This window comes from Chionomys nivalis, chromosome X (assembly GCF_950005125.1).
Source record: "Chionomys nivalis chromosome X, mChiNiv1.1, whole genome shotgun sequence".
NCBI lineage: Eukaryota > Metazoa > Chordata > Mammalia > Rodentia > Cricetidae > Chionomys > Chionomys nivalis.
Genome location: NC_080112.1, coordinates 81874712 through 81895881, shown reverse-complemented (window position 1 = coordinate 81895881; position 21170 = coordinate 81874712).

Below are 21170 nucleotides of genomic sequence, written 5' to 3'. Positions count from 1 at the left end.
TTTTGGGACCTTAGTCTATATGGATGCACAGCTCCCTAGGCCTGGATGTAGTGGGGAGGTCCTTGGACTTTCCACAGGACAGGATTCCTGGCCCTCTCTCAAGCGGGGCCGGGGAGGGAGGAAGGGGTGTGGGGGAGCCGGAGGGGATTGGGAGGAAGGAAGGAAGTGTAAATAATTAAATGGAAAAATAAAAATTAAAAAAACAAGCACCCCCCCATATTTGGGGGGGAGGGGAGGCAATGCTGCATGAGATCTAGTCAAAGCACCAGGGACAGACCCTGCTCCCATTGCCGAAGTCCCACAAATAGACCAAGCTACACAACTGTCACATATATGCAGAGGGCCTAGGTCAGTCCCATGCAGGCTCCCTGATTGTCCGTTCAGACTCTGAGTTTCCCTGAGCCAGGCTATCCATTTCCATGGGATTTTTCATGACGTCCCTGACCCCTTGGCTCCTATACTCCCCCTCCCTCTCCTCAGAAGAACTCTCCAAGCTTGGCTCAGTGTTTAGTTATGAGTCTCTAAATCTACTTCCATCAGTCACTCCATGAAGGTTCTCTAATGACAACCAGGGTAATCATCAATCTGATCACTGGAGATGACCAGTTCAGGCTATGTATCCACTACTGCCAGGAGTCTTAAGACTCCTGGGAGTTTCCTTTTCATCAGGCTACTACCCGACCTGGAAAAGCCCGCCTTTCTAGTCATCTCTCAGCACTGTCCCCCTCTATTCAATCCCCAACCTGATCTCTCAAGATCTCATGCCCACCCATCCCCAATCCACCCAGGAAGAGAACTCTATTTCTGCTTCTCAGGGAGATCTATACTTCCTGTTCCCCATCCCCTTTTGCCCTCCTTGTTACTTAGACTCTATGGGTCTCTGGTTATCTTTTACTTTACTAATATCCACTTATGAGTGAGTCCATAAGTACATACCATGTTTGTCTTTTTGGGTCTGGGTTACCTCACTCAGGATGATTTTTTTCCAGTTCCATTCATTTGCCTTCAAATTTCCTGATGTCATTGTTTTTAAGAGCTGAGTAATACTCCATTGTGTAAATGTACCAAAATTTCTTTATCTATTCCATAGATAAAGGGATAAGGGACATCTAGGCTATTTCCAGGTTTTGGCTATTATGAATAAAGCTGCTATGACTATAGTCGAGCAAATGACTTTGTGGTAGGATGGATGGTCCTTAGGGTATGTACTCAAGAGTAGCATAGATAGGTATTGAGATAAAGTTCCAATTTTCTGAGGATCTATGATACTGATTTCCATAGTAGCTGCACAAGTTTGCATTCCCATTAGCAATGAAGGAGTGAATTTAGTTTTTCTTATTCTTGTGGTTTTAAAACAAACCACAGGCTTAAAACTTACAACATATAACTGAATTACTAAGAAAGACTCTTTTTATTAATATTTTTTAAAAAAAAAACACTCTGTTTGACCAGTAAGATGAATCAGTGTGCAGAAGCATTTTCCCTGCAAGCCTCATGACCAGAGTTTGATCTTGCAAATCCACAGTGAACTATGAGAACAGATTCCATACAGTTGTTCTTCAGCCTCTGTAAACACATAGTAGCACACATACCTACATCTACACATTATACACACACAATAATAAAAGAGAGAGAGAGAGAGAGAGAGAGAGAGAGAGAGAGAGAGAGAGAGAGAGAGATGGTTGAGTTGAGGGAGAGCCAAAAAAGGAGAGCAAGGAAAGAGATATCTTGATAGAGGTAGCCATTATGGGTTTAGCGAGAACCCTGGCCCTAGGGAAATTCCCGGGAATCCACAAGGATTATTCCAGCTAAGATTCCTAGCAATAGTGGAGAGGGTGCCTGAACTGGCCTTCCCTGTAATCAGATTGGTGACTACCCTAACTGTAATTATAGAACCTTTATCCAGTTACTGATGGAAGCAGATGCAGAGATCGACAACTAAGCACTGGTACGAGTTCCCTGAATCCAGTTGAAGAGAGGGAAGAGCGATACTATGAGCAAAGAGTTCAAGATCATGATGGGTAAATTAACGGAGACAGCTGACCTGAGCTAGTGGGAGTTTACTGACTCCAGACTGACAGCAGGGGACCCAACGTAGGACAAAACTAGGCTCTCTGAATGTGGATGACAGTTCTGTGGCTTGAGCAGTCTGTGAGGACAGTGGCAATGGGACCAGGATTTATCCCTAGTGCATGAATGACTTTTTGGAGCCCATTTCCTATAGGGATACCTTGCTCAGCCTTGATAAAGAGTATAGGGGATTGGTCCTGCCTCAACTTGATATGCCAGACTTTGTTGATACCCCATGGGAAGCCTTACACTTTCTTAGGAGTGGATGGGGGTTGAGTTGGGTGAAGGTGGGGGAGAGCTGGAGGAGGGGAGAGAGGGGGAATTGTGGTTGATGTGTAAAAATGAAAAAACTTTAAATTAAAAATACTATTATTAATAAAATTTTATTTTTAAGAAGAGACCACTGTGTCCTTTGAATATCTTACTTCAAAAGTTTGAGACTACAGTATATCCAAACTAGGAGTCAAATGTCATAAGCGTTATTATGGAGAAATCAAGAGAAAACAATGACTTGATCTACTACAAAAATATTAAAATACCTTACTTGGGCAAAAGAGTGACACATTTTCAAATTATTGACTAAGAGCTATGCAAAGCAACACATACAGGTGTAAAATTAAACCTCACGAAATAAACATTCCAAGTATTATCATTAAGAGCTCTGAGTACTAAGGATATTTTCCAGTGAATGGAATATTGAGTTATTCATGCCATAAGTGAAAGAAAGCACGCTTAAATAAACAATAGAATTCACATTTAAATCAGTGGCTCTCAACCTGTATGTCACAACCCCTTTATCTCCAAAAATATTTACATTATGATTCATCACATAGATAACAGTAGCATAATTATAGTTATGAAGTAGAAATGAAAATAATTTTATGGTTGGGGATCACCACAGCATAAAGAACTGTATTAAAGGATCGCAGCATTAGGAAGGTTAAGAACAACTGATTTAAACTCCCTACATTTTACAAATATAAGCAAGGGTCAGGTCATATTATAAAGTAGACAATAGATCAATTCTTTCCTGGACTACTTGGTGGCATATGAAAAGAAGACAGATCATTTTTAAAAGAAATGTATTTTCATGATGTGCATTTTGATACCTATTAAATCAGCTATAAATTGTAAAGGACTTTGGACAGGATTCCCTTTGAATAGACTGTTAGAAGAGAATTTGAAATTAACAGAGCAAATGTCATAAAGATGGGTGTTTTCAATTTCAATTTGCTTTATGCAGCCTGTTTATTTTCCAAATGACTGTAGTTACATTATTTGCATAGCAAAACACTTCCTCCAGTAACATTAAGCTAAACATCATCAATAGCTCTGTACCAACTGGAAAATTTCCTAAATTGAGGTAACTTGAATAATTCATGTTTTCAATAGGCACTTTATAGAGAATCTAACAAGTACAATGCCATAGTTCAGGTACCTGGGATTCATCAAGAACAAAGAGACAGAAGTTTTTATTCTTTTGAAGGTGACATTCCAATTTAAGATTTTAATGGTATGTGCTTGAATGGAGTGAGATGAGAAGCAAACTAGCTCAAAAGCAAAAGCCATTCAAATGCTTATTCTGAAAATCAATTATATGTTCTAGCTTTTATATCTGAAAAGCTTGTGAAACATACACTCTTGGAGTTGTGTGTTTTTGAATAATTTGTGTTTGTTTTTGATACCAGAAATTCTGACTAAGACACGTGCTGAGCTATATTGCCACTGAAGCCTACCCAAGCCCTATCATGCCATCAGTTTGAAGTCCACATCACTTTAATCTCTTCTTCCTGTCTCTCTATCTTCTCTTTCAGTGCTGGGGAGCTAATCCAGGATGGTGCATGATATATATGCATATATGCATTTGACCCCTGAGCCACATGACCAGAAGTTAATTTTAATTTGCTTTTGGGGGATGGTTGAGAAGAGGTTTCCCTACACATTTCAATCAGTCCTTGTATTTTGTGTGTAGCCAGGACTATCCTCCTAAATACCTGAATTACAAGTATGAGTCACCACACCCCGCCAAACCATATTATCTCTTTTATCTTATGTGCTTTTAGCTTTAAATTATCAAAACCCTACCCATACCCCCTCTCGTGTTGTCTGTGTGCTTGTCTGTATTTGTGTGTGTTTTCTATAACATAGTGGAGGCAGAAGAATATTTTGCAACTACATTCTGTCTCTGCCTTTATTTCTTTGTATCTATTTTTATCTGCTTCTGCTTATCTGCCAGTATTTGTTTATGTTCTCCTTTTCAATGCAGCTTCTACTTAGTGCTTTCATCTCCTCTCATCTCCCAATTCCTATTGAGATAGTCATTTTGTTACTTCCTTTTTTCCAGTGAGAAACTAAGACAGGGAAATTGCTACTTTATCAAGGTCTCCCACTTAAAAGACAATGCCTAGGTATTTTGACTCTAAAACACGGGATATTTCATTACGTGACTTTGCTTCACATTTATCTCTTTAAAAGCAATCAGACTCAGACAATAGACCCAGTACCAAGAAAGCTGAAGCAAACTCCTAGGGCCCACTTCTCTCACAAAATGAAGCTAATGCCTGTACATAAAACTATTCACAACTGTTTGAGCTTTCTGTGATGTCAGTATCTGCAGGAGGGTCAGAAGACAATACCTGGATTAAATGCAATACTGAACTGGAGCAGAGTTGTTCCTTTTCTTCTTCTGTCCCTACCTGAAACCAGTGTAACCATGGAAGTGAATTGAGGATAGGTGTTGTGAGGGAGGAAAAGGGAGAGAAGAGAAAAAGAGGGGTGAGGCAGAAGCAGAAGAAGGGAGGAAGGGAGAGATGTAAATCCAGGAGAAAATGATTCGTTGTACTCTTAAAGTATAAAAGATGTAGGGAAAAAAGTCACCCAAGTGTTTGTTTCCCCTTTTCTCCATTCAATTGATCAGTCTAAAAGGCTGATATAGTAAAAACAGAAATGCTGTCAATTAAATACATAAAAGACAAGGGACTCATAATGCTGAAACTACTCAACATACGAGTAGACATAAAAATCTCAACTTATATGGAAAATGAAAGATTGACAGATAAAAAGGACAAGTTGATACAGATTTTGGCATTATGCGATGAGGTATTTAGAGTATTCCCATAGTTGTTATTAAGACACTTGAGAGTTAAGAAAGTGTGCCAAATTAGAATACTGTTTATTCTCCCTGCCATGTCAGCTGTCAGCAGGTCAATTGTTGTTGGACTTGTTCAGGTCTTACTTAGGCAGCCATATTGTTGTTCTAGAAATTACAGGAAGGGGGTGACTATGATGCTTGGATATTGGTTATTTTAAATTGAAAGTTCATTTAAAAAGTTCATTCAGCCTGATTTTTTAAATGCAACAAGCCATGAAGATAATTTTTGGAGGGTTATCCTTCACATATCAAAGCTGAAAAATAGCTTTGATCACCAGAGACTGTTAATTGAGGTTTTACCTTAGTGTGGAAGTTTGAATGAGGATGGCCCCCATAGGTTCATCTATTTGATTCCTTAGTCACTCTTTGGTAGATTGTTTGGGGGAAGGATTATGAGGAAAACACTCCATTGTGCAAACAAAACAATATTTTTTAAATGATGGTGGATATTTATTATAGAGTAATGAAAACACGGTCACACAAATGACTGTACAAAAATATTGTGGCAGCCATATTAGTAATAACCAGAAATGTAAATAACACTGATATACTACAGTGAGTAAATAGCTAAATGAACTATGGCCCATCCATATAATGGAATCTATTAAACGTTAAAGAGGGAAGAATAGCAGATAAATCTGTGAAACACCAAACTACATTTTAAAAGCCAATCTTAAAACACTGTATGGGGATCACAGTGGACATGAGACTAAAGGGTAAGAGAATTCCTACGTTCTCTGTGGAGGTTTGAAAGAAAGTGTCTCCCAAAGGGAGTGGCACTATTAGGAGGTACAGTTGTATTGGAGTGGGTATGGCTTGTTGGAGGATGTGTGTCACTGTAGAGATGGGCTTTGATGTTCCATATATGCTCAAGCCATGTCCAGTGAGACATACTACTTCCTGTTGTCTGAAACTCAAGATATAAGACACTCGGCTACTACTTCAACACTATATCTGCCTGCATGCAACCATGTCACACCATGATGAAAATGAACTAAACCTCTGGAAATGTAAACCACTTCAATTAAATACTTCTTCTTTATGAGTTGCTGTGATTATGGTGTCTCTTCACAGTAATAGAAACCCTAAGACACTCTCTTTGTCAATGACTTGGCAATTTTATTATTTGTACTTCTTCCCAACTTTCATATATTACATGATTCTACTTATAAAATATTGATGAAATCACAGAAAATATATCAGTGTTAATAACTGATGGTTGGGTGAGGGTATAATCATGAAATGCCAATACAATGGAGTTTGGGGAAATGATAGAAAAGTTCTTCATCCTCATCATTGCAGACATCACACCAAAATGTACAAGTGTTAAATTTCATAGAAAAGTTTATTGAATGATAATAAAAATTAAACAGGCAATTAACATGTATGAACTTCATACTGATTTTCTCTTTTGCAGCTCCAACTAAATTTAAAAAAAATTGTCTAATTTGGACAGTCTTTAACTGATGAATTTAATAATAGAATGAGTTAAACACTAAACGGCTGTTGACCGAGGTTTTGTGTCCTGCCCAGTTTCTGCAGTCATTAAGTCCCAAAGAAATTACACAGAGGTCTACATTAATTGTAAACTGATTGGCCCATCAGCTCAGGTTTCATAATAACTACTTCTTATAACTTATATTAGCCCATAATTCTTGTCTATGTCAGCCATATGACTTGGTACCTTTTCTGGCAAGGCAGTCACATCTTGCTTCCTCTGTGGCTGGGTCACTACTATGGACTGTGTCCTCTTCCCAGAATTCTCCTGTTCTCATTGCCCCACCTCTACTTCCTGCCTGGTCACCCCGCCTATTCTTCCTGCTTGACTACTGGCCAATCAGTATTTTATTAAAAATAATACAAGTGACAGGATGACAGACAACGGTATCCAGAAATGGATAAGCAGAACTCAAGGAAAAAGATTGCCAAACCTTGCCAAGACAAGGTAAGACAGTTCTGAAAAATTTTCTGCCTCTAAAAATGGTCAGTTATGCTAGGCCTTAGCCAAAGCTGTTTACTTCAACGTTGCAAATGAGACTTTGGGTGATTACTCAGGTAGCTAATTATCTCTGTCATATATTGCTCACTTTAAAAGCTGCTTTATTGTACTTCCTGCCTGCTCAAGTAATATTATCTCCCTTCTCAGGCCTTCGATAGGGTTGAAGATTAGATAGTTGTAGTTACTGTACTCTTACGATCTAGCCAAGCCATTTCCTATACAAGACTTAGACTCCATAGGATAGAATGTTTATTAAAACATTTAACATAAGTTCCTTGTTTAATATTGTTTATGCTGGTTGTAATTCTAATTATATTTGATATCAGTTCTTAGTGTATATAGTTTTGTATTGGGTTTAGAACTCTCTTATTTCTGGAGAAAGGGGTACCTTCATCCATTGCTGGTGGGACTGCAAACTTGTGCAACCACTTTGGAAATCAGTGTGGTGGTTTCTCAGAAAAATTGGGATCAACCTACCCCTGGACCCAGCAATACCACTCTTGGGAATATACCCAAGAGATGCCCTATCATATGTCAAAAGCATTTGTTCAACTATGTTCATAGCAGCATTATTTGTAATAGCCAGAACCTGGAAGCATCCTAGGTGTCCTTCAATGGAAGAATGGATGAAGAAAGTGTGGAATATATACACATTAGAGTACTACTCTGTGGTAAAAAACAATGACTTCTCGAATTTTGCGTGCAAATGGATGGAAATAGAAAATACTATTCTGAGTGAGGTAACCCAGACCCAAAAAGAAGATCATGGGATGTACTCACTCATAATTGGTTTCTAGCCATGGATAGGGGGCCACTGAGTCTATAATTTGTGGTCCTAAAGAAGCTAAACAAGAGGGCAAACCCAAAGAAAAACATAGTTATCCTCCTGGCTATGGGAAATAGACAAGATTGATGGGCAAAAAATTGGAATCTTGGGGTTGGGGTGGGATGGGGGTAAGGAGAGATGGAGAGAGAAAAGTGTGAAGGAGAGGATGAGGGGAACTTGGGGAAACGGGATGATTGGGGATATAGGAAGGTTGGATAGGGGAGCAGGGAAACTCATATCTTAGTTAAGGGAGCCACCTAAGGGTTGGCAAGAGACTTGAACTTGGAGTGGCTACCAGATGCCCAGGGCAATGTCCCCAGTTAGTTCCTTGGGCACCTGAGGATAGGGAACCTGAAATGAACCTATCCTACATCCATACTGATGAATATCTTGCATATCACCATAGAACCTTCATCTAGCGATAGATGGAGATAGAGACAGAGACGCACACTGGAGCACCGGACTGAGCTCCCAAGGTCCTAATGAGGAGCAGAAGGAGGGAGAACATGAACAAGGAAGTCAGGACCACGAGGGGTGAACCCACCCACTGAGACAGTGGGGCCAATCTATTGGGAGCTCACCAAGGCCAGCTGGACTGTGACTGAAAAAGCATGGGATAAAACCGGACTCTCTGAACATGGCGGACAATGAGAGCTGATGAGAATCCAAGGACAATGGCACGGGGTTTTGATCCTACTTCATGTTCTGGCTTTGTGGGAGCCTAGACAGTTTGGATGTTCACCTTCCTAGACCTGGATGGAGGGGGGAGGACCTTGGACTTTCCACAGGGCAGGGAACCCTGACTGCTCCAGGGACTGGAAAGGGAGGAGAAGAGGAGTGGGGGGAGGGGGAGAGGGGCAGGAGGAGTGGGAGGGAAATGGGAGGCGGGGAGGAGGCAGAAAATTTTTTTTTCAATAAAAAAGAACTCTCTTATTTCAACAAAAGGGGGAGGTACTGTGGGAGCACATTCTGCTCCTTCAGCGAATAGCCTTTAAGATACCAGCCCACTTGAGCGGTGTCTCTGACACTGTAAAAGCAGCTGTAAAGCATGTGCTCCCTCTCTTGCTTCCAGGCTACTAGACTTTGTTCCTGTTCACACAGAGGACTGTTATCTAGGACAGTCATCTGTTAGTTTTCCCTTAAATAAATAACTGTTTTATTATTTGTAATTCTGAACTGGTGTGGGATTATTTTGTGACTTCCGTCATCAAGGAGCTTTTGGAAAAGTCATAATGGAAATCTACTACTGTAGAAGCTTAATTTATACATACATGCATACATACATACATACATTAGTATATAAACACACACATACATATAAACACATATATACACACATATAAACTTATATATAAAGTTTAAATAAAATGACCATTTAATAAAAAAACAATACCCTAACTAGACAACATATGATATTAAAACACATCACCAGTACCATGAATACTGTTTTAAAAATTATTGGTTAGTAGTGTCCCATAAAGCCACCTAACATTACAAGTTATTATCAATGTTATTAATTACCCTCCAGAACTTGATGGTAAAACCCATTGCTAAAGACACCTTATACTTAAACCATAAAACATGAAGTTTTATGATACTCAACAAAAAACTTGGTTGTTTCCAGGTTCTAGCTATTACAAACAATGCTACTATGAACATAGTTGAGCATATACTTTTGTTGTATGATAGGGCATTTCTTGGGTATATTCCCAAGAGTGGTATTGCTGGGTCCAGGGGTAGGTGGATCCCGAAATTCCTGAGAAACCGCCACACTGTTTTCCAAAGTGGTTGCACAAGTTTGCATTCCCACCAGCGATGGATGAGTGTACACCTTTCTCCACAACCTCTCCAGCAAAGGCTATCATTGGTGTTTTTTATTTTAGCCATTCTGACAGGTGTAAGATGGTATCTTAGAGTTGTCTTGATTTGCATTTCCCTGATTGCTAGGGAAGTTGAGCATGACAAACCGCGAGGGGGTGCACCCACACACTGAGACAATGGGGATGTTCTATCAGGAACTCACCAAGGCCAACTGGCCTGGATCTGAAAAAGCATGGCATAAAACCGGACTTGCTGAACATAATGGACAATGAAGACTACTGAGAACTCAAGAACAATGGCAATGGGTTTTTGATCCTATTGCACATACTGGCTTTGTGGGAGCCTAGGCAGTTTGGATGCTCACCTTACTAGACCTGGATGGAGGTGGGGGGTCCTTGGACTTCCCACAGGGCAGGGAACCGGGATTACTCTTAGGGATGATGAGGGAGGGGGACTTGATGGGGGAGGGGGAGGGAAATGGGAGGTGGTGGCGGGAAGAAGGCAGAAATCTTTAATAAATAAATAAATTTAAAAAAAAACAAAAAAACAAAAAACTTTAACTTTACTGGCTGTCTTTCTTAGTACTGGAAGAGGCAATAATTGCTTCCAGAGGAGAAAATTAGTCATCAGTTTCACCCAGCTGTGAAACATGTAAACTACAGTCATGGCCTGCCTGGCAAGACATACACATTTGTGCCACAATGCTGGCACAATTGTTACGGGAATAACTACATTTTGATTGTATTTAAGGCCTGCTCTACAAAATGGAAACCATACCCGAAACTGTTAGTGAGGCCTACATCCTGAGGCTAGAGAGTTCATGTGCCCTAGTGGACAACCTACTATTATTTCACTTAAAGTACTTAGCCTTGAAATGACTCCTGGTCACTTATTGCTATACTTATAGGTCAGGGAATCACTCATCCTGAATCAAAGAAGCTTTAGCTGACAACACAAAGATCCATAACTGGCCAACATACAGGGAATAAGACCTAAATGAAGCATTTATATCATACTTCTTTCCTCAAGGCTCATAGATCTTTATGAAAGAAGAGGTGGGAAGACTCCAAGAGCAAGATATCATAGATACATTCAAATAAATATTGTTTTCTGAACACAAAATGGAATCTGCATGCACATATGCATCAATATTTTTTGTGTGATAACATGCACAAGTCAGATGTAAGCTCAAGCTAGCTACAGTCCCAAAAAGAAGGAGAGGGAAATGGGCATGAAGTCCCGCTCTTAGTTGAATAATTATTTGATTTCCATGAGAGAGCAAATGAACATCAGTTGTTTTCAGTGATGTAACACCTAGTATATTAACCACCCTCCAGGGCAAGCTTCATACCTGGGAGTAGCTGTCAAACACAAAGTGGAATCCATAGGTTAAAAATGAGAGAGAAAGAAAAGGTGGGAGAGGATCTGGGATGAACTGGGAGAAATGCATGAATATGATAAAAATACATTATATGAAATTCTTATATTTTGGTTGTGAGTCTAGCCTTTAATGGCTGAGTCATCTCTCCAGGCCAAAATTTTTAAAGACTTATATTGTTAAAATTTTAACAATAGACTTATGAACTATAATCAATGTAATGATTTTATATTTTTATTATTTAAAAGAATCTTTAAATTTAAATATAGTTTGATCATATTCTTTCCCTCCTACAAATTCATCCAGATCCTCTCCTCTTCCCTATCACCAAATTTTATTTTATGTTCATTCGAAAGAAATTTAATATAACGAAAAATTTCCAAAACTTAGAAAACAAAATACAATACCTTCTAAAAGTAAAAAGCAAAATGTAACGAAAACCCCAAATACCAAACTTTAACCAAATAAAAGTACACACACACACCCAAAAACTGTGGAGTCAATTATTTATTTGTCAACTACTACTGAATGTGAGGCTTTCCCTGGAGTGGTTGATATACTCAGTGTCATTCCACTGGAGAAAACTGATTTTCCCTCTTATATCAGGAATGACAGTTCCATTATTAACTTTTGCTCTCTTGGTTAGGTATATATTTATTACTTTTTAATATAACAATATAAAACATAATAAGATGAAATAAAAACTATCATATTAATGTCATATAAGACAAACCAATAAAAGAAAAGGTTCCCAAGAGAGGGCAACAGATTCAGAGATACCCACTGGTTCACAAACTCAGGAATTCTATAAAAAAATAAACTGGAAGCCATCATATATGTAGAAGACCTGTTGGAGGTGCTGCCTGTCCTGCGCATGCCTGCCTCACTTTCTGTGAGTTCATATTATCTTTGATCATGCTGATTTAGAGGGCCTTGTTTTATTGGTGTCCTCCATTCTTTCTGGCTTTTAAATTCCTTCTGCCTCCTCTTTCATGGGGTTCCCTTAGATCTGAAAGAGAAAAGCCAAGAAGTTATTTGGCTAAGAAAGTTGAAGAGGGTATGGAATGAGATGGGAGAAGGGAGTAAAATTGATTCCCCATACACTGAGACAATGGGGATGTTCTATCAGGAACTCACCAAGGCCAGCTGGCCTGGGTCTGAAAAAGCATGGGATAAGGACTCGCTGAATATAGCGGACAATGAGGACTACTGAGAACTCAAGAACAATGGCAATGGGTTTTTGATCCTACTGCACGTACTGGCTTTGCGGGAGCCTAGGCAGTTTGGATGCTCACCTTACTAGACCTGGATGAAGGTGGGTGGTCATTGGACTTCCCACAGGGAAGGGAACCCTGATTGCTCTTAGGGCTGACAAGGGAAGGGGACTTGATCGGGGGGAGGGAGAGGGAAATGGGAGGCGGTGGCGGGGAGGAGGCAGAAATCGTAAATAAATAAATAAATAAATAAATAAATAAATAAATAATACATTGTATGATATTCTTAAGATTAATTTTTAAAAATTTTTAAAATTTTAACAATATCCCAGACCCAAAAAGAGGAACATGGGATGTACTCACTCATAATTGGTTTCTAGCCATAAATAAAGGACATTGAGCATATAATTTGTGATCCTAGAGAAGCTAAATAAGAAAGTGAACCCAAAGAAAAACGTATAGACAGCCGCCTGGATAGGGGAAGTAGACAAGATTGCAGGGCAAAAACTGGGAACTTGCGGGTGAGGTGGCATGGGGCAAAGGGGAAATGGGATGAGAAACGTGAGAAGGGAAGGATGGGAGGAGCTTGGGGGATTGGGATGGTTGGGATATAGGAAGGGTGGATACGGGAGCAGCAAAGTATATATCCTAACTAAGGGAGCCATCTTAGAGTTGGCAAGAGACTTGACTCTAGAGGGGCTCGCAGGTGTCCAGGGAGATGTCCCCAGCTGGTACCTTGGGCAACTGAGGAGAGGGAACCTGAAATGACCCTATCTTATACTGATGAATATCTTGCATATCACCTTAGAACCTTCATCTGGCTATGGATTGAGATAGAGACAGAGACCCAATTTGGAGCAACGGTCTGAGCTCTTAAGGCCCAAATGAGGAACAGAAGGAGGGAGAACATGAGCAAGGAAGTCAGGACCATGAGGGGTGCACCCACCCACTGTGACAGTGGAACTGATCTATTGGGAGCCCACCAAGGCCAACTGGACTGGGACTGAATAAGCATGGGTTGAAACTGGACTCTCTCAACATGGCGGACAATGAAGGTTGATGAGAAACCAAGGACAATGGCACTAGGTTTTGATCCTAATACATGAACTGGCTTTGTGGGAGCTTAGCCTGTTTGGATGCTCACCTTCCTGGACCTAGATAGAAGTGGGAGGACCTTGGTCTTCCCGCAGGGCAGGGAATTTGGACTGCTCTTCAGTATCAAGAGGGAGGGGGAATGGAGTGGGGGGAGGGGGAGAGAGGAGTGGGGATAGGGGGAGGGGAGTGGGGGAGGGGGCAATATGTGGGAGGAGGGGGAGGGAAATGGTAAACGGGGAGCAGGTGGAAATTTTAATTAAAAAAGAATAAAAATAAAAAAAATTAACAATAGAGTTATAAAATACACCCAATGTAATGAATTTCTTAACTTTTATATTCTGCTAGTAATAGTAACTTTTTATTAGACTTTAGTTGATGTAGTCACTGCAACCATTTTTGGAAGTTATATACTACATGTAATATTTTCATTACATAAATAAAAATCTGTATCATTTCTACAAAGCAATTTTTTATATTTCTGCACATAACTTGGATTAGTTCCTAGAATTTAGTGCTTTGCCAGTTATTAATATGGATGATTGTTGTATTGACAGATCTAAGCCACAATAGTAAGAAATGCAAAACCTCCTAAAGGAGAGAAAATGATAGGTAGTTTAGATTTTACTATCCACACAATAGGATAACATTGGATAATTTAAAATGAATAAGAAATTATCTGTCTTACAATTTTTTTCTTTTAGTAGAGCCAATGTAGTTTCCTGTAAAGTATTAATTCATCTGACAGTTATTGAATATTTATTTTATGTCAGGTTATATTCTTGAGACTGGTGATAGAACAGCAAGCAAAGCAAAATCCTTGTCCATGTGAAGTTCACATTCTATCAGATCGCACAAAATAGTAGTAAATAGAGCAGAATATTTTTGGTATTCATTGTACAGGTAAGGGGATGGTAAAGGGATAAAAGACATTTTTATTCAAGCCTTCTGGGTACCATGATTTTAGTTATTCTCATTATCACCTGCTTCACCACCTTTCAATAGTTCATTTACTTGGATACTTTACTTTCCTGAATACTTACCAATCAAGTTTACGCATGTGAAAGAAAAAAGATGACATTTGTTTTTCTCAGTCTGGATTATTTCAATTGATATGGTGATGTCCAGTTCTATCAATTTTCTGTAAATTATTTTTAAATTATTTATTTTATTATTTTTTATGTGTATGTGCAGGATTGAGTATATGTATATGTATCATATGTATGCGTGTGCCTGTTGAAGCCACAAGAAAGTGGTAGGTGTCTTGGAGCTGGAGTCATAGGCAGTTGTGAACCACTGGAAGTGGGTTCTGGAACTGAAACTAGGTCTGTTGAAAGAGGAAAAAGGGCTCTTAAACATTGTGTCATATCCTCTGCTCCTTGTGAATGCTTTTTGAGACTATATTAAGCAAATAAATAGTAGATAATTTACATCTAAAATATCTTAGCAGAATCATGTATTTAATAGATCAGAAGAAGACAAGAAATAAAAATATTTAGTAAGCCAAATTTTAAGACAATCTACTAAGATTTTTGGCCTCTGGTAAAAATATCTTTTTTACCTGAGTTAATTAAATCAAACTTATTTTGAATAATACTGTGAAGAGGTTTTACAAACAAATGAAGCCTTTTCCCCTAAACAGCTGACCTTAGAATAGAAAAGGTTTCTCAGTGAGTCTGCTGCCATCAGGTGAATCCTGTAAAAGGAAAGGGAAGGTATAAAGTATTAGGGTAGTTCAGTTTGTGCATCAGGCTTGGCCTGAAGATCGAAAGGCCACAAGGCAAAATGGAAAGGATTCTCTCAGACCTCAGAGCCAGTGAGAGTACAAAAACCTCAGTGTCACAACCATAAGTGATTGAATTTTACCAACAAATGGAATTTTCCAAAAGAATTCCAGATTAAAATTGATTCCAGTGAAGACCTGGATTTTACTCCTTGTGATACTCTGAGAAGACAGTTTATTTACAGCATCCCAGAGTTTTCTGACTTACAGACTTGTGACCCAATAAACAGTGATTTAAGCTGGGGCATTTAGAAAAATCATCACACAGCAATCGCAGCAACAACAACAAAAGGCTGTAGAACACTTTGCTGGGGCTTTTACAACAAGGGTCATGAACAACAGACATTTATTTTCTCACAATTCTGGAGATTAGATAACTGAGGTAGAATTATCAGAAAGATAACAGGCTCTGAGAACCCTGTTCTTAGCTTGTAGATGGATAACTGTATGTCTATTTTCATATGTTCTTCAGGGGGAGTGGGCACAACTTAGCCCATAATGCACACAGGGGATTTAGAAGGTGTTTATTTTAGTTCAGATGAAAAACAACATTACTGAAGCAAGAACAATATAGTTGCAAATAAAAAAATATGAATGGATTCAATATGCATGTATTACCAGGTCGTTGACAGACTTGCTGACACATCATCTGTGAATGAAAGAGTGAAATATGAATGAATAAATAAAATTATATAAGAAATTTTAATGAAGATATTAGTATTTATTGAAGTGGAGGGGTGGGGGAGTTGTGGATTTTTTTTCCCAGGGAAATCAAAGCTTTGTTTGTGGTGTGTTCAGATGTCAAGTAGGCAGGAGTTGGCAACTAAGAAAGACAATTTAGAGATATAAATGAGACACATCAGAATTTATATGGAACTAAGACCATGTGAATAGAAAAATATTGTTGAAAATATTAAAATGAAACTTCAAAGTTATTACAAAATGTGTGATAAGAGAATCTCACAATCCTCTTTGATCAGCATGTTATTTCTTCAAAAGACATGTGGTTAATTATTATCCTATGTTAACAATAAATGTTTAGAGTTCCTTATAGCATTTCATAGTCATAATAAGACACTCACAGGGTGGAAGGTTCAGTGTATATTTGTGTGGAGGGAGGAGTGTTGAACATGCATAAGGAAAAGACAGACATTGATTTCAAATTACAAGAAATTTAAAAGTTATACTTCAGTATTGATTTAGTTATACAGAATAGTGGTACTGAGAAGTTTGAAGCAGAGCACATCCAAAAACAGTATTAAGAAAATTAATCTGGTGCTAGTGGAATAAACCATTTGGGGAAAATAAAATGGGGTGAAGAATAAATGTGTTTAGAATTCCAACACAGACAGATTTGAGGCTATGAGTTCGTGTAGAAGAATCTCCGGACTAGGGTTCATAGAGATTCAGAAAATGCTAATGTATTTTTCTTTGTAAAAAGAAGTTACAGTTTGACACAGAATACATCCACAAAAGAATGACAATTTTCTTACCTTTATTGCAGACCTTATTTCCAATTATTGAGTCCATGAGACAAAAATTAAATAGTTCACTTGCCAGTGGAGCAATATAAGAAAATTGAATCTCCATCCGTCTCCCCTGTGTTCCAGGGTTTTATATGAAACAAGCAATTAACAGTTTTGAACTATGTCCTAGTAAGACATCCTGAAACAATTTCCTTGTGGCCCATGTACCTCCTTAAGTAAATGTTACTTCATAATGTCATTTTCTTTATTTGGTCACCATCCTTTCTCAGAAGTTAATTAATCCTACAGCCTTTAGATTTGAACCATTACCAAGGCAACTTTTTTTTTTTTAACACAGGTTTGAATTTAAGCACGGGTGATAAATTTGAAAAAGAACTCTGTGCCTGCTCTCTAGATGCACGTTTAAAAGGTTACAAGGATAAGTTCACAGCCGTAGTTAAACCTCCTATCACCTGACTTCTCTCATTAAACGTCAGTGAGTCAAATTTTCCCTATTGATGCTCTAAACATGAGGATCTGAAGTAAGAGACTTGAATCTACTGTGGCAGCTACTGCATACATTAATTGTTATGAAATGGTTCAATCACCTTGAAAATTCTTAAGTCAGAAGACCAATCTTCACAAGAAGATATGCTGTATCTAACTAGAGTGATTAGAACTATAAGCATCAGCTAAGGATTTGGCTTTTTCTACTGTCACTGGGTCTAGAGATGATCACAGGTAACCATTTAAAATTGTTTGTAATCCACACTTGATTTGTGAGTATGTATGTTCTTTATAAAGCCTCATTCATTTCAAACAACATTTCTAGAATTAGGAATGTAATTAGTTACAATTTCTGTATTTAAATAGTTTAATCTAGATCATCACATCTACTTCACATTGTAATAGTTGCTGGGTTTTTTTAAAGATTCTTTAAGGGAGAATTCATATCTATAACACGGATGTTCCCAGAATCAAATTTTCTTTGGGACAACACATAGCACATTATGTTTTGATCATAATCAAAATATTCAACAATGTCATTGCTCTAAAAGTTCAAGATCCACATCAATCTGCTACTCTTGGAAACTATGATTGTTAACCTTCATTGCCAACTTGATTGGCTTTAGTATTATTCAGAAGACAGTTCTCTTAATGGGACCTTGAGGTCATTTTCAGAAAGGTTTAACTAAGAAGGGAAGACCTGTTCCCAGTGTGGGTAATACAATCCCACAGACTGAACCCAGAACTGAATAAAAGGTACAAAATGAGAAATCAACTATAGCACCCACATTTATTTCTCTCTGCGTCCTGACTGAAGACTTATGTGACCAGATACTTCAAGTTATTGTTGCCTCCATAAGACCTGTTCTCACCACCATGATTCCCTCATGATACACTGCAGCCTGAAACTGTGAGTCAAAGTAAGGTTGTTTTCTCAGGGATTTGGTCAGAATAACAAGGGCATTAAAGAATATAGACCCCACATTCTCTAGTAGGGCGATGACATTCCACATGGAAATCATTTAATAAAATCTAGAAGACATGATGATGAAACTACTAAAAAAAAAACAAGGGTGTGGTGGGGCACTCCTGTAATCACAGCTCAGAGCTGGGACAAGGAGGCAGAGAAGTATGAAATGACTCTGTCTGTGAATATCTAATTATTTCAAGTATCAAACACTGAAAAGTCCATCTTACCTTCTACTAAACTGTAAATCTATTTCTGTTTGTATGTGTGTGAGTCCGGTTCTGGAGGCTTCATTTTGTTATTCGTTAGTTGGAATATATTCATTAGCATGAATTCTATATCATCTTCTTTACATTGGCTTTATCGTCTGTCTAAGTATATGGTAGACAAAGCCTTTCCACTTTAAGTGTGTCTTCAGTATTCTTGGATCTTCACATTTATATATTTTTTATAAACAGCTTGATAATTTTTAAAAATGCATCATTTTTGTGGTCACAAAATTTTATGAAATCTTGAGTTCCCAATCCTTGAAGAACAGTATAATTTCTTACTGAGTAAATGTATTTTTAAACATCTTTCAATAGATTCAGAATTTTGACTCTAGAGGTTTGAAATACTTGTTATCCTTACTCATAGGTGTATACTGAGATATATTTTACAGTGCCACTGTAAATGATATTTCTTTGAATATTTTATTAGCTTTCTATTTGCCATTGTAATAAGAGAAAATTATTATAACACTGATTAAACAATGTTAGTACATGTACTAACTTGTTCAATTCAAAAAATGAATTCTAATTATATATTTGAAGATTCCTTCAAAATTTCTGTTATACAATCATATCACACATTTAGAAAGAATATTTGATTTTTTTCTCTCTAATATTTATATCTTTGAGATGTACTCGTGACATGTTGCCCAATATAAAACTTACGAATGCTCAAATGGTCATCTTTAGACAGTTTCCTGAATAGTTGTACTATAGGTAGGCAGAATAACACTGATTCAATAATCATATACTTTAAATGCTTTTTTTTATTTTAATACATTGTTAATGATGTCCTGGAAAATTAATAATCAAAATGATTACAACTGTCTCGTTCTTATTCTGATCATTACAAGAATTTTTTTTTAACATTTCACTTTGGGTTTCATTTATTTTATTGCTTTGTATGCACTAAGAGTGAGTTAAAAATTTACTCTTTGCCTAATTTGCTAAAAAAATTTTATTATGAGAAGATGTTGTATTTTCTTAAATGTATTTTTCTATTAACTTCATTATTATTTTAGTCTGTTTTGTAGTACTATTAAAAATACATTCAGCAAGCTAATTTTATAAAGAAAATAAGTTTGCATATACCATATTTTCTTTTTAAATTCATCTGTTGTTTAGCCTATTGTGAACAGCACAGCAGTAAACATGGGTATGGAAATATCTTGTGATATGCTGATTTCTATTTGAAGGCCAGAAGTAGTAGAGCTATGTCATATGACGGTTCTACTTATGGTGTTTTGAAGCCCTCTATACTCATCTTCATATAATTCTGCATATAAGTGTAGAGGTGTCTCCTCGTCTTCAAATCATAAGCATTTGATATTGTTTTCTTGATGATAACTATTCTGACTGGTGTAAAATGCGATCTCAAACCAGTTGTAATTTGATTTTTTTTCTGATGCTTTAAAATGATGAACATTTTCAAATACATTATAAATTTTAAAATATAAAATAATGATATTTTCAGAAAAATTAATGGAACTGGAAATCATTACATTAGGTGAAATAAGTCAAACTCTCATAGGCAAATATGGCACAGTGTGTTTTTGTCCTCCAAAGGGTGTGTGTGTGTGTGCACTTGTGCACACGCATGTACACGTGTGTTTAAACACACGCGTGATGAACCTAGCACAGGGACCACAAGAGGGGAGGAAGATAGCTTAACCGAGGGAGAGTCTTGGAAAAACAGAAAGTAATAAAATGTAAGTGACAGGAAAGAAGAAGGTGAGACTATTTTAGGAGAGGAAAGGTTGGAGGATGCTAGAAGGCAGTGGGTGAAATAAATAAACTAGAAGTAAGTATGCCTGTACACATGTATGAAAATACTGTATTTTTGAAGCCCATTGCTTTGTATGCTAGCTTAAAAATACAATAAAAAGTAAAATAGGTAAATAAACATTTTAATTAACTTATAATTCTATGCTAGCTTAAAAATACAATAAAAAGTAAAGCAGGTAAATAAACATTTTAATTAACTTATAATTCCGGTAATTTAAGGCAAAGCACCAGCACTGTAACAGTCCTAGTGAAGACTACATTACCATCGGCATCACAATACAGGGAATGCGCAAGAGAAAAACTGCATCTTAAGTAGAAATCCAAAAAAGACTGTGACCCACAATTTTATGCTACCCTTCGACCAAAATGCTTTTCAGTGAGACTCAGTGGTTAGTGTTGACTGTCTTGCTCTGATCGGAACTACATTAAGAGGCAAGCCTCCAGGACTACATATGATACATTATTTAAATTAAGTTAGCTTTTGAATAAATTTGGAAGAGAGAGTCATGTTTGGCTTAATTGAGATAAAAAGACCATCACAAAGGAAGGTGGCATCATTCCCTGTGCGTGGGTCGTGGGCTGTATAACAAATGACAAAGCAGGGAACCAATTGCTTTCCAGTTGGATTTAAGGCCCGCTCCACTAGAGGAAATGTATGCCTTGTACTGAAAATCTGGCCAATAACCATGATCAGAGAGCTCACCATCCTCAGGAGTGAACTTACTCCTGCTATTCTGCTAAATGGCCACAGTATCAAACTGCCCCCTAAACTGGTATCTTATACCCATGGATTGGTGCAGCTCTCAGACCTTGTCAGAGAATTTTCTCTGTACAGTGGAAGA